Here is a 15,714-nt window from a genome sequence, read left to right on the forward strand (position 1 = left end):
AAGTGATTATTACTACTGATTAAACTTGGGTTCAGTACCATCTACGGCAAATAGTATGCAAACCCTATTTTAAGATGCGCAATGTGCCTTCAAATCAAAACGGTACAGTTCATAACAGTTGCAATGATCCAATGTATGTACTCGTCGAATCTCACTATCAGTAAATAAAGGATTTTTTATAAGCGCTGGAGAACGCCATTAAGAATATGTCTAAAATTATATTAGTTTTTATCTTTCGCATTCAATGAATTACAAGATGAAAAAACTTTAAGGTTTTCATCTCACCTTCCAACTTGCTATTCTGAATAATTAGTTCTTAACACGTAAACAGACATGCATAACCTTTCATTATCAAGTGATAAATATAAAAATTATAACTAACATAGAAACGGCATTATAAACAATTATCACAGCTAAAGAATAAGATATTTATATATGTAAAAGAATAATGAGTAAGAATAATTCAACGTTGCTCCTAAACACAAAGAATCATTAAAACTTAAAATTAACTTTAAAGATTAAGTCCTTGGTATGTGTAGTTTTATAGATCGTAAATGTAAATACAAATGGGATCTTTAAAAGGATTCTCTCAGTATAATCTAAGCAATTAGTAAAACGATAAAAGCTAATTATCTATATATTCATAAGACGTATTATGCTATTCAGAATAATTAGTTATTAACATAGATAATCTTTTATAAGTTATAAATATACAAATATAATTACAACTACGCAGAAAACGTGAATCATTCCGTACATTCAAGCATTACGACAGTTGAAGAATAACATCTGATTGTATGCAGAAGACTTGTAGAACTTTTTTTTATTATTAATGAGCTAATTTTTATCATTACTCTTAAACATAATGACACATAGAAGACGGGCCTATTATGTTATGCGTCCTCGAATCGCGAAAAATCGTGAAAATCGACAAAAAAACATAAATCACGAACGAATACTAAACGATGACGCATAGGCAGAGCCGTGACTGTAATTGGTTGATATTGTGTGCGAATGAAAAATAATGACAGGACCCGATCGTGACCCCCGGATTGCCTGAGGCATAGTCGCCCTACAGAAGACGAGTATTTCTGTAAACCTGTCGAGTATTTCTGTACTTGAAAAAATCCTAAGAGTTTAAAATTAAATTAAACACAAGTGCATTTAGAAGACAGAGGATTAGGCGTTCTAGTCACTGGAATGATAATTTAATGTTTGATATATACAATTAACGGCATTATTAGCATAGATTTTACTATCTACATACAAATGATAATAAAGATATTATTTTCATACAAAATATGAATTAAGTACTATCGTTATTAATAGTAGATCTCTATGATGACTCACATTAACATGTCGTTATATTAATAAAATTTTCTTGAACAGAATCATTGTACAGTGGTGTCTTGATTTAAGAGTTTAATTCGTTCAGTGATGGAGCTCGTAACTCAAATTACTCGTAAGTCAAATAAATGTTTCCCATTGAAATGAATTGAAATGTTATTAATCCGTTTCAATGGGGAAAATTTAAATGGGTTAATTATAATTGACATGGTAAATACATACTTACGAAATTATTTTTTTAACTTACGCAATACGTTTTTTGCTCGTATGTCAAGACAATTTAAAATAAATTGCTTGTAAATACTCGTATGTCGAAAAAGTCAAGTCGCTTGTAAGTCGAAGTTCCACTGTATATAATGGCTAGTGAAATTGTATCCAACAATTAAATACGTACCCAACAGAAAGTAATTTCATAATTATACTATTAATAAAATACTACTATTTATTTGTTGGATATATGACGAATGTTAATTAGATTTTTTATTTATTTAAAAAAAACTGTGACCATGATTATGAGGCGTGCTATTTATGTGCATACAACTTTATTAACACCCAAAGCATACTCAATAAACATGATAATGCCATAAACGATTAATTGCTCCAATCAGTATTGAGTGGAACAATATTATAATATAATATTCATAATATAATGATTAAATTGATGAGCATAAACATTGGAATCTTGTTCGTTTTTTACAGCTGTCAATTTATCATTCAACGAACGCTGGTTACCCAAAAAATTAACGTGAGATTTTCCGGGCATTGTGTTCGCGTCTCGGTCATTTAAAAAACATGTACGCACATTAAACATTATTGTTTTTGAACAATTTGACAAACAAACCGGCAAAAGCCTTTCCAACGACTTAAAGAGAAAAAAAAACTAAAATGCATATTGATTGCGTAAAAAAGTGAATTCGACGAATTACATACAACAATTTACCAGTTCCAATTACGCGTTGGTATCATCATCAAAATAAAAATAGACACACAGCCCTATAATTTGGTTGCGCAAAGTCTCATTACAAAAGTTACCCATCCAATCGGTGTGCCCGGTCGCCGTCGATGCCCGCGAGCCGAGTCACCGGAGATCCCCGGTGAAACGCTCATCGAAGAGATCACCAAAGTGACGATGAAGATCGGACATGCACCAATTGCTTCTCTCTTCTTCCGAAATCGAGAAGATAAAGAAGATTTCGATTTGAGACTTGCACACTTTCTCAAACGGCACGCGCGCGCGCCGACCGTCGTGGAACGACTGAGGGTGAAACGCCGCCGAGTAACCAAAACAAAAATTTAGTTTGCTCGATAATTTGAGCACTTTAAGACAGAGGCGCTCAACATTTTCTTCATTGACGTCTATTTAGATAGCGTATAGTTTAACCTTCAGTAAAAAAAAATAGGAGATATATTAATCAGTTGGCAGCACAGCCGTTTCTGCTATTAACCAAGTTTACCAAGTTGATTAACCAAGTCTCTGTGACAAAGTATGCTGTACTTACATTATGTTTAAAACTGTGTAAGTGAGTTTATTTAGTGATGCTGAATTTTCTGCTGAAATAGCAATGACATTATGAAAAGGCAAAATTTGTCAAAATGATGTCGAGAATTTAAAGCAAATAAATCAAGAAGTAGAAGGGCATCCGTTGTCACTGATGAGCTATACAAAAATTTTAAACAAAACAACAATCTATCAACATGTATTCGCGTCAATGCTTGTCCAACTGCGACGTCTGAAATTCACAGTTTTACCCAATCGTATAATTGAAATCTATCGTAAAATCTCAACAATCTAAAAAAACTATTTAAATTAAATTATATACATAAAGAAAATTATGTAGAAAATATAATACTTGCATGTAATATCCGTTGCATATAAGATGACAGTAAACTAATTCGTCTTATATTTTCTTTATTTCAAATTATTACTTGTAAATGATTTAATATTAAGAAACTCGTTATGAGATTTTCTGCAACTAAAATAATAGTATTTATGTTTATAATATGACCGCGTAGCGAAAAATTTACTTGTGTAGAAAAAAATTCTGTGAAATACAATTCATCTGACAAAACATGTATTCAATAATAATTATTTTTGCACAAAATCTCAAGAATTCCAATTTAGAAAAAAATAACAAGAGTACAACTACACGACTGACACCACCGCCGAGTGTTCTATTTATATAATTATTTTAACGCTAATTATGTACGAGGACATATCTTGAAATAATTTCCTTGTTATTAAGAATCAAGTTAAAATACCAATTCCATTTTCAAGTGTACGAACAAGTTTTTCCTGATTCTTTCATTCCAAGAAAGCTTCGTTTTATGTATAATACATATAAGAAAACACTTTCCTTAAAATACTAATTGTGTAACTATTACCATTTTTTTTATTAAATTTAGAAAGATGTGCGTTTAAAAGTTAATTACTTAAACCCGAAGGCAATTTTTCAATGCATTTTATACTTACATTGCGTTTAAATTTGTAAACTACTTTAATAATAATCAAATGTGTTATTAATAGCTTTTTATATAAAGTTCATTGTAAGAAACATTTCAACATACCAACAAATGGTTAAAAATTTAACACATCATCTCGCTCGACCTTCAAGAATTGAATACGAGGCGCGTTAATTAAAATTTGAACAAAAATACCGGAAACTTATTCAGGGTTCATAACGCATGTTTTTTTTTCCTTCTATTTCCCGACTTGTTTTTACTTAGTCAATGACAAAAATAATCTTCTAATCTTCACGTACAACCAAAATAGTTTAAGCACAAAAAATAAAATGTTGTTGTTACTCAATAAGCTCGCAGAATATATTGCACATTTATACAAGCATTTTATCCAAACTCGTGTTAGTCATCATAATAAAAATAAATCAATGACTCCAGTGACTAAAATTTACGCAGCTTATTATCCTTATACTGGATTCATTCATTTTTTTAACAAAAATACATAAGCTTCCCAAATAGCCTTATTCTATATTATATCCAAATATCATAACATAATATAATTATATGAACATCAATAAAAATCAAAATTGTTGCCTGACCACTCCAAACTTTCCCCTGTTCTGTTTTATCCACACACACACACACATTCCACAGGTGCTCTACGCGAACTAAATACACCACAATAAACGTCTCACAAAACGATCTGGGTCCTAAAGAATTTCCTTTATTATACACGCACTCTTATCCTCGTTTACATACGTATGCATGTGTATAAAAATACGTGATTCATTATTCCAAGATCGAACACATTTTCTTCGCGAAAAATGGCGTGAAGGTATTCGCGAACGAATCGATCTCATTTTTTGCAACGGAACGAAACGGTAGTAATGAATCGCCGAAAAAAATCTGTCTGGATTGAATCGCAATAAGCTAGCATGTCCGAATCTGAGATTGAAACAGAAAAAAATACAATCAAAAAGAAACGCTCGAAGAACTCATCTGTTAAGTATTAGATATAACATAATATTATTTTATTAGATTCTCTCCTAATCCAATTGTATCAAAACTATATATTGTATACATATTACGAGTACAACGAATAATGAGATATAAAAACTCAAATAGGAACCTAAAAAGGATTATTTATATTTTTCCTCTTGAAATATTATTTAAATCTTTAAGTCTTCAGTAGCCATCGAGTCAATACATTTATTTTAAAAGCATTTAATTCTGAATATGACTTAAAATAACCTTTGAAAACCCTCATATTTAAACACTTCTTGAAACACGCAAATTGTTTTTTCTCTCGATATTTTGAATACAACAACATATGGCTTTTTAGTCATTTATTCATCATGAACATCACTTCCGCTATAATTTTTAAACAATACGAGAATTATTATATTGATTGTTTATTGAAAACCACCAAAAAAAATGCTTGGAATTTGGTGGGATATAAAAATGTATGGTGTATTTTGATGAGCATATAAAAAACTTGATAATTACAGCCGCGCGTTATTGTTAACAATTAACAAAATTATATACTGCCCTTCAAAATGACATATTTTAATTAGTGAGCAGAAATGGAATCGGTGTAACTTCTAAATTAAAACAAAATCAGTAATTAAAATTAAAACATTACGTGTGTAACAATATATTTACAAGCATGATACATCAGTGTTTTAAATCGTTGAAATATCTGAAAAACCTAGATTCATATCGCATATGAATCTTAGTTTCTAAAAGAGCTGAAGAAGTGTAAAGAATCTGTAAAAACCAAAAGTACGACGCACTTTATTTACCGATATTGTTGTGAAATTCATACCTATCTCTATACTGCAAATATTTATGCGAAAGCTAAGAAATTTTATCATGAGAAAAACACCAATGGAAACTGAAGAGTATCAAAGGACTAGTTCAGAATAAAACAGTGCATGTACTAAGCTCTATATTAAAATACACAAGAGGTATGTATGTATGCGTATAAAAGTGATTTTAAAGGTGTTATCGGGTTTAACAATGTTTATTCAGGTGAAAGATTTCCTTTTTCGGAACGTTGTGGTTAACGATGATACGTGAAATTATTTCCACATATTGTATACACGTATAAGTATACATATACAGGTGTAAAAATAGTAATTCATCACTTTGTATATAATAGTGAAAACTAAGTTTGACTATCTTACTTAAAACTTGAGCGATGTGCATTTTTTGCAAAGCATTTTATGGCAAACTTCCAGATTCACGAAATTCAAAATTAATATAAATACTTAGACAATAAATTGCATTCGATGTTTCGAAATTACAAATGTGTATCGCCAGATTTTTACTGTTAGATATAATATATGTATATACTAGCAAAAACTGATACATGCCAGTGAAGTTATATGCTGAAAAATAATTTGACAGTTGCGAAACGTCCATTTGCTGTTTAAACCTAACCTAAGCGAAGTTAATTCGTTTAGGTTATATGTTCGGGTTTGAACGGCAAATTACGAATGGTATAAGTCGCTGACTATTGACCTGAAAGACCTGGGTTAAAATCCCATATGGATATAATTTTTTATCGTGTCTAAGAGATCGGACTTGGTGATTATTATATAATTATAATTCAGATCAATCATCACAAATTAGGTTTACCTAGACTTTACTAAATTCATAAATGGAGAAGGTGATAATTAATCATAAATGTCGTACATATTGAGTAGTGAAAATTCTCTAATAGTGAGCTACTTTAGCTCGTAGATAATATATATATGTATTAAAAAATACATCATTTTTAAAAGATAGTTATAGGTCGATACATCACCTGTTAATGCTAAAATATATTGATAAAGATATTAACCAGTGAAATTATAAATCAATTGTTTAGTGAATTTAACTGATCATTTATTATATTTATACTAATGAAAATATATTTTCACTGAAATACACATTTACTGTAACACATAAAATAAGTGGCTTCGAAAACAAGCAATACTTGCATCTACCAATGTAACAGTCTTTAAAATAATTTTCTTAATGGAAGACAAAGTGAATTTCACGCAATTGTCAAGCTATTGAACCAAGGATAAGCTACTAGTTATATACAATAGTTGAGTTCTCTTAGATTTTCTGAATCCACAGTACAAACTAACTTATAATGTTGCCTATTATGATGCTGAGGAAGTATAAAAATGTTGGGTTTTGAAGCAATTGAACACATAAGTACATAATTGAGACTAGTAGCTTCTGCGCAGTAATTATAGTACTAATCCGTTAATCGACGGAAGAATTAAGCAAGACATTTTACTGAAAAATGGCATTTCATGCATGTTCAATTAAAGATTGAATGATTGAAGACATTATATAATGATGTAATTAATAAATTAACTTTTTTGTTAAAAATTAAATAAAAAATAGTTTTTAAATGAAAATACATACAAAAACATTCACCTGCATTTTCATACAAAAAATATGTTTTTGTTATAATTTATAAAATTACAGGCCAATTTGCAAATGTAATAACATGTTCTAATCATGAGATCTTTAAATTGTATAATAAAATATGAACATAGATAACTGACGTATATAGTGCATTGTGTTTAGCATAGTTCGCACGTAGCTGAACTAGAATATTGTATATTAAAAACATTTTTTATAAATAAATAAAATGATTCGGATATCCCCAGCACGAACTATTTAACAACATTAATATTCATCTCTCTTTCATCATCACTAATTTGTTTCTAAAATAAACGCTAGAACGCGTTAATTATTTCTTATGCAATCGTGTAGCAAGTATTCCAAATTCGTTCTGTTAATCAAAACAGTGAAAGTTTTTTCATACTATAACCATCAGAAGCGTAAATATACAAGCGATCTGTTCTACAAATTAAATCTTACATTAATAATGACAATGTTTGATGTGAGAAGAATTCAATATTTCACTTTTAATTAATTTTAGCTCCACGCCGGAAAGGCAATGTAATAAGTTTTTTACACTACTCATTACACAATACGCAATAACAACAGTAAAAAACCGAAAGGAAACAACGTACCTCGGTCCAATATCTAAGCACAGAATACCAAAGATCTAGCTGGTGTACGTTAGGTGTCGTTAACGACCGTCAGATAAGAGGTGAAATGTGACTGGCTCGTTTGCGGTGATAAATCGGAATGACCGAACATTAGAACCGTTGTAATCAAATAGCGATTTTTCTGAGTCGAAACAGAAGCACGGGCGCTGGAAGGAGCGCTCCTGGTGCGACTGATTACAACTGCTTACACGGCCATTGTCACACTGCGAATGCAAATCGAGACGATGATATTACACATTCGTCCCACAAGCGTGTGTGGTCACCGTGACCACTCTTCGCCTACACTTCCTCAACGTTTTCGCGTCTATTATTGTTTTTTCCTTCGTTTCGTTTCGTTGGGTCATTGTAGACGGTTAATCATTGTGAGTGCTTTGAAACGATAAAGTTTAAATTTTGTCCATCCTATTCTCAGGACCACGTCTTTTTAGATTATTCTCTATTTTTTATATGAACTGATATAGGTAAAAACGATCATATTTTTAATTTATAGTTCATGAAATCGTTATAATAGAACACCCAAGAACCGCGACAGACATTATTGTACTAAAGCTATTAATCTGCTCCACAATAGTATATATTGTGTTTTTCGTCTTCATCGCGATGCGAACACAATGGCTTCGTTTAAAAATCGCTATCCAGAAGACATTCGCACGCATCATTAGAGGGGGGCTCACATGGCAACTAGTCACAGGAAAATTTCTCACGCGGAATATTGATCACACGATTATTGGTCCCAGATCGATCACTCACGAGGCAATGTATCATACGAATATTGCTCACACGGAACATCACTCACACAATTTAAGGAAAGGCAAGTTTTTTAATTTTAAAACACGTTCATTGCGAACAATTTTTTGAGATATTAATGAGGGGCTTACGAATTTTGAAAATTTTAAATACATAAAAACAATATGTATTTATTATTTTGTATTAATTTGTTGTAAATATTTTGTATAAAGTTGTTTATATTTACAAATACTTTTGGCCTTCAATTGAATGTGTATTATTTTCATTTTTTCGTGCACATACTTATTTTTACAATATTTGTATGTAGTATGTATGTATATTATAATGGAAATAATAAAATTATGTATTAGTGTATATATAATATATTTATTAATTTCCTATTTAATCACTTGGAAAACATGATTTTTTAATTTAGTAACAATTTAGTTATTATTATTAAATATCTTCTTAAATCTCAATATGTTCCGTGTGAGCAATATTCGTATGAGTAATCGCCTTTTAAGCGATTGATTTGTTACTAAGTTTCTTGTAAAAATTTACTTTGTGACCAATGTACGTGTGAGCAATCTTCTTGTGAACAGTTGCCATGTGAGCAATAATCCGCTAACCAAGAAAAATATATATCAAAAAAATCTTCCGGCGTCTAGCTGACTGCACAAATGGTAATACTCATAATAAAAAACTAGACACAATTTACACTGAAAGAGTAAAATACTCTTAATGAAGCAAAAATAATTTTAGATCTTTTCTCTCATTTTTAAATATTCTTCAGAAAAGTCAAAAATATAAATTCAAGCCTATTTTTTGATAATACCTACCAAGTTTAAGACAATACTGTGTCTAGTAACTAGCATGTTGAGAGCCATATGTAAAATAATAATCAATAAAAGTTAAATTGCAACGAGCGCCTGCAAACACACGTAACTGCGAAGGTCACGGCTGACTGTCTTCAGTCGTCACCGGTCATTGACTGTCCTAAAGTACAAAGCTGAGATTTTTTCGCACACCGCAAAAAAATAGACAATAACAGATTGAGGTCGCGAATGGAAATGCTAAGCGAGTGCAGAGATTTTCGCGCGTCGACGGCGATACTGCGCATGCACCATGCATTTTCCATCACCTGTTCAAACACCGGGATAGAGCCGAGGTCGACCGACCCGAGAAGATGTTCGACACGACATAGAAGCTGCTATTAGCAGCCGGTAATTGGCGAACAAACTGTGGAAAACTCACACCGGTCCGATGAGCAATCGAAAGTAACAGCAGGAATGCTGCCAAGTTGGGATGCTGCTGCATATCTGAGCGACTTTCGCGAATCAATGTCATAATCGATCATCTTACAAGATCATGTATGTACTTACGCGTTTAGATCATGCTAGCTCTGTCACTTAGCTTTGCCAGGAGCCAACTAAGAACGACACATGTTCGTTTAAATAGATCACTTCAAAGTAGGAAAGCATAATAAGCATGTAGTCTAGTCAAATAAGGCGAAATAAAGGCTAAACCTCGGAATGAAAGATACCAAGCTGAAATTTTGCACAGACCTTCGTTTTGATGTTCTAAAGACAGGGTGAAAAGTCTCATAAAATATCGTGTCTGCTAATCAAGATATCAAAAGTCAAAGGTCACAAAATTTGTTTTTTTGCAAATATCTCGCGTTTTATGCGTTGCACGTCATTAGATGCTTCACAAAACTTGTAAAGCATAAAAGTATCTACAAGTTTAGTTTTAATATTTGTTTTGTATCATTAACCGTTTTTGAGATATAGCGCGAAGAGTGGGAGGCGTACATCCGTTTATAGAATCCAGCGAGTATTTCTACCTGCTTAACTTGGTATAAGCTTTGAAAAGTAAACAATCGTGAAAAAAGTGGTCTCAGCAAGTCGTTTGAACCATAATTTTATTACTTTCTTCATTGTATTATTAGGAATTAAAAATGAAATATTGCTCGACAAGAAATTTGTGCGAAAAAATTGAAAGAGTTGAGAGATGTCCTTACGGAGTATGTACCAGATGATAAGAAGATCATTTCCAAATTAAGAGAAAAATATTTAACTGATATTATAGTTATAACGAAGATTGGATCATTCCCTATTTTTTCTTTTCGCGATGCTCAAGCTTAAGTTTTATCCATAGCTTGGTATGAAAATAAAAAAGCCACTTCGGAAGAAGAACACTTGCGCGTAGTGGAAGCTGCTGCGGCGATTATTAGAGAAGATATTCGATCTTCTGTTGTTGAGACCAAGTCTTATCCGCCCCCGAGTAAAATATTAATGAAGAAATTCCGAAAACTTTATTACATTTTCTGCAAGAAGTTATTATAAAGAACAGAAAAGGAAAGACGGGGCATTTTAAAACGAAATACACAGCTATAAGTCATGCTATAATGACTTCCATACGAAAACGGTCCTTTTCTTCGCAGTTATTAATAGGCCTATCTGTATTTCTTCATAGAAAAAATACAGATAGGCCAAACATCCAAAAAGACTTTTGGATGTTTTGTCAAGTTTAGGTTTTTTCGCTTCATATAGTGATACTGTAAAATGTTAAATTTCAGCTGTTTATCACCCACAGCCTCGTAATCAACCATCATAGTCAAGTGCCTTAGTACAGTATGCAGCAGATAATGCAGAAAAATATTTATACTCTTGATGACTATAATACTGTTCATATAATGGGAATGATAAAAATAATAACTCCATAATCTGAAGTTATATCTGATGACCGCATAAAGAAATTTACAACAAAACCAAGTGCAAAGGAGTTAGCAGCACTATCACATATACCCCTTCTAGTGTATGAAAATCATGTCGTACCCGGATTGAGCAAGAGATTCAAGTTCAAAATTTTAATGATGTAGAAGAACTAACCTAACAAATATTTAATGTAGTTGATTTGTTGTGGAAGTACGGAAAGTGGAAAAATATCTCACCGTTGCCAGGGTGGAATGGATTTATTGAACAACTTACAAAAAGCAATGAGAACTTTGTAACTTCTCGGATTCTGCTTCTTACTTTTATTCATCATCCTGTGAGTAATATGGACACAATTTACACTACATTACAATGTGCTATAAACACTGCCAAGAAACATGAACAAAGAACATGCTTAATAACTTTTGATCAGCCGTTGTACATAAAAGCACGTGAAATCGTAGCAGCTTCAGATGCTAGCTCAGACTTGTCCAGAGTAGTTGTGAAACTAGGAGGCTTTCATATGCTTATGTCTTTTATTGGTTGCATAGGGTATATAATGAATGGAAGCGGAATCAAGAAAGCTCTCAGTACAATTTATGCATCGAATTCTGTCGACAAAATGTTGGATGGTCCCGCTTTTGCAAGAAGTATCAGAGGCCATACGTATTACTTTTTGCATTATCGATGATAATTTTTGAAGATATGGAGATTGAAAGTTATAATGCTTTAGATGGGTTCATTCAGCAGATAACAATTTGCGATGTTCTCTACGAAACTGTGGAAGAATGTACAGGTAACTCTGTCTCCGTAGTTTACATAGCGTTATCCTATAAACGGATGCGCGCTTCCCACTCCCCGCGCTATATCTCGAAAACCATTAACCATACGAAGAAATAAATTACAACAAACTTGTAGAAAATTTTATTTTCTATAAGTTTTGTTAAACATTTAATGACATGCGACGCAAAAGAGGCGAGATATTTGCAAAAAAACGATTTTTATGACCTTTGACCTTTAATATATTGATTAGCAGACACGATATCTTTTGAGACTTTTGACCATATATTTAAAACGCCAAAACAAAGGTCTGTGCAAAATTTCAGCTTGTTATCTTTCATTCCGAGGTTAAACCCTTATTTGACTGGACTAATGTTGTATATCAATATATTTACTGAAGACTTTAAAATAAGAATAACGTGGTGTCCGAAATGGTAGGGAAACTACAGACCACCTAGTCTCAATCAGCATGAGCATAGAGAAATGTTAAATTAAGCGTATAACAGAATTGATAGACAAAACCGACGCCAAATAATGGAACAATTTAGAATGACAGACAAAATCACTCAACTAACAGAACTTTCCCTGAAAAACGGCGAAGATAGCTATAATACAAAATTAGGTAATAGAAAAATTTTAGGTGGATGAAGGACAGAGACGCATGTCAAGAAAGTTTAAAGATATAACTTTAGATAAATCAATTTTGATATGGAGGATTTTTAATACAAATCGAAAACTCGACTTACAATAATATATTTATATGGAAAAGTAATTTAATAGTAAAAATATAAATATAGCTCTAATAACATCATATATACAATGTATCAATAAAGAAACTGAATGCAAATCGCGCTCGTGACCGGCACGTACTTAAGACTAAACCCGACTTAGTATTCGCAATAAACGTTATAGCGGATTCGGCATAAATCTCCAATAGACAACGTAGAAAAGCTAGATTGCAAGTCTGTTAAAGAGCTATGTTTACTTTAAATTCATTCGCCATATTTGAGGTTAAGCTGAAACCAATAATATTATTTTTATAACAATATGCTTAAGAACGCAAAGCACGAAATTATGAGCTTTTAGCGCAAAACAGCTGCTGCACGAGCAACACTCCGTTCCAGCTCACGGGAAATACTCATCTAAAATTCCTGATCTCGACGTAATAATACATAAAATAAATTTTAATTAAATATTTTGATATAAAATTTTATCGCAATATTAATACTTGTATTAAATTAACACTTGAAAACTAAAGTACTAAAACTCAAGTGTTAACAGGGTTACAGTTAAATATAAACTTAAGATAGAAATGTGAACATTTAAGCTTTCATATAATAGCTAATAAAATATCTATATTAGCCTTGAAATTATGTAGGCGCCACTCGGTACAACGAACGACTATAGAGATTATGTTTATTCTGGTCTATTAGATTAGTAATTTTACCATAACATAAACATTTAAGAATTCGTCGATTTAGTTTTTGAGAGACAAATATAAGTTAGAAATAAGCATAATTGAGATATTAATTTATTAATGCTGCAGATGTCTCTGTACTTGCACTGTTATGAGGAGTTATACATGTCGCTTATGCAGCTAAAAATTAAAAATTAATAGAATTTATAAGATATATATTGTCAGAAGAAGTGCGTGAAACAGCTGTTCTGTATCCAAAGCATATACAAGTCTATGATAATTTGGGTTGCTTTCGTAAACATAGTATATTTGAAAGACATGATAGAACAATTTAACAGCTGTGTGAACCATCGACGAAAATTAGCCAAATATTGAAATTTACGCATTGACCGTGAGAAACAAAACTTGTCGCAATACGCAAGTGCATTTTGTACGTGACCATCAGATATCTCAGAGATTAACTAAAGCATATTCAACGGCTGTTAGGGACAGTTACAAATACAAATGCTATTATATTGACAAACGTAAAAAGTGGAATGCAGTGTTGCTAAACCTTCATCTGTTTACCCAGCTAGGTTTATTTTCTAATAAGAAAGCAGACGAAAATAAATAAATCAAATTACACAGATTTTTCAGACGCAGTCAAGGCTACAAGGACTTATTTATAAGGTATTTTTAGTAAATATAAAAGCTCTATTTGGACTTCTTTGCACAATAATAATATATTTATTTATTTTATATTTTTTTTCAATCAAAACTCGAATTTTGAATTTTGATTTATAGTCATGATTTCGTATGCAAATAATTATTTAGGGCTTACAGCGAAAAAAAAACATGAAAAATATTATTTTCGCCAACAACCGAATATGGGAAAGGCTCCCAAATAGTACTGTCGCCCGCGGACTGAAACGGAGTAGCGCAGCGCTTCAATCAAGTTCTGACCGATGAGGTTTGCCACGCAAATAACAAGCAAAATGCGGATAGTCACCCACTTCTTGAATCTTGTTCCGTTAACTTCATTAAACAATTAAATATAAATGACTATTTCTAATAATCGGTTTTCTAAAGATGGCATATATTTAAAGACGAATTATGTTTTTTTTGTACAAATATATGCCATACAGTCCATTTCGTGACCTAAGTTAATTCAATTATAATTTAATAATTGAGTGACGATAACGGGGTCGTTTACGGGTAATATGCGCATAGTTTCCGCGGAAACAAATTAGGTTAATAAATCATAATTACGAAATGATTTAATTTGAAGGGGCAACGTTCTATTTTGCTGATCGAACGACCTGAAACTTCATTCCGCGAAATCGATCGCCCAAAGAAAGGCGAGGCCGGTGGGTGTCAGTCATAGTGGTCATATTCGGCGAGACAATGGCTGGAAAATTATTTAGGAATGCCAGCAGCGACAAGACGGTTGGAATTCGTAGCAGGATTTTCGTAATGTGCGTGCGGAAAGCGTATCGCCTTAAAATCTGACGTGGGAAACGGGTAGCGGTGAAGGCGCAATATAGGCGACGAGGCGCTTTTTCGTAATCTTGCATAGGTAGAACCGATTATCTAGTTCGTTTATTACAGAAGTATTTCATAAAAGTTATTATTAAACTTATTTTAATATATTTTGAGAGCCCTGATTGCATCAAACAACATATGCGTGTTATAGTGGTGGGACGGCATAGATCGCGAAACTACAAATTATACAGGCCCACCTATATTTCCTTTTGCCAATACTAGTGTTTTATTTATTTCCTCGCCATAAAAAATACTAGGTATGTGAAAGCGTGGAAGTTTAAAGATTAAAAACTATTATTATATATTGCTTAAAAAATAATCCAAATAAAGTCGGTCAAACCGATGACATGCTTGTTTTAAAGATTATCATACTGTTGTAGATTTTTAAACATGGTTGCGTAGGTTTCGTGCTATGTTTGAAACGAACACGCACACGTTGTAGTGCACGTAAGTATACTGTATACAAATATTTTCCCACTACATAATAAGAGTTCAATGCATGTATGCACGCACAAATTTTCTCTTATAACTCGTTGTCAGCAATAGTGTGCATGCACCTTTGCGAGCGCCGTCCGTTCGTTAGACGCTATTACACCAACTTGAAACGGAAGGTGGTAAATGCGTCGTGTCATAACGGATCCTCGATCACGAGACTTGACACACACGGCCGTCA

General features: G+C 32.3%; 1 protein-coding gene across 2 annotated transcripts in view; it reads right to left on the reverse strand.

The window, feature by feature from the left end:
- The window catches only part of LOC148233902 (beta-1,3-galactosyltransferase 5-like), a 45,123-nt gene that overhangs the window by 6,905 nt on the left and 22,504 nt on the right, over nucleotides 1-15,714 (reverse strand). Inside the window, exon 1 of one of the 2 annotated variants that reach the window (XM_088188908.1) lies at nucleotides 2,380-2,563. The exons of the other annotated variant lie outside the window; for it this stretch is intronic. The gene's annotated coding sequence lies outside the window, so the exon portion shown is untranslated. Of the gene's footprint in view, nucleotides 1-2,379; nucleotides 2,564-15,714 lie in introns of those variants that run through there. 2 annotated transcript variants of the gene reach the window in all.

This window comes from Plectrocnemia conspersa, unplaced genomic scaffold (genome assembly GCF_051122295.1).
Source record: "Plectrocnemia conspersa isolate PC_06_02 unplaced genomic scaffold, ASM5112229v1 ptg000007l, whole genome shotgun sequence".
Taxonomy (NCBI): Eukaryota; Metazoa; Arthropoda; class Insecta; order Trichoptera; family Polycentropodidae; genus Plectrocnemia; species Plectrocnemia conspersa.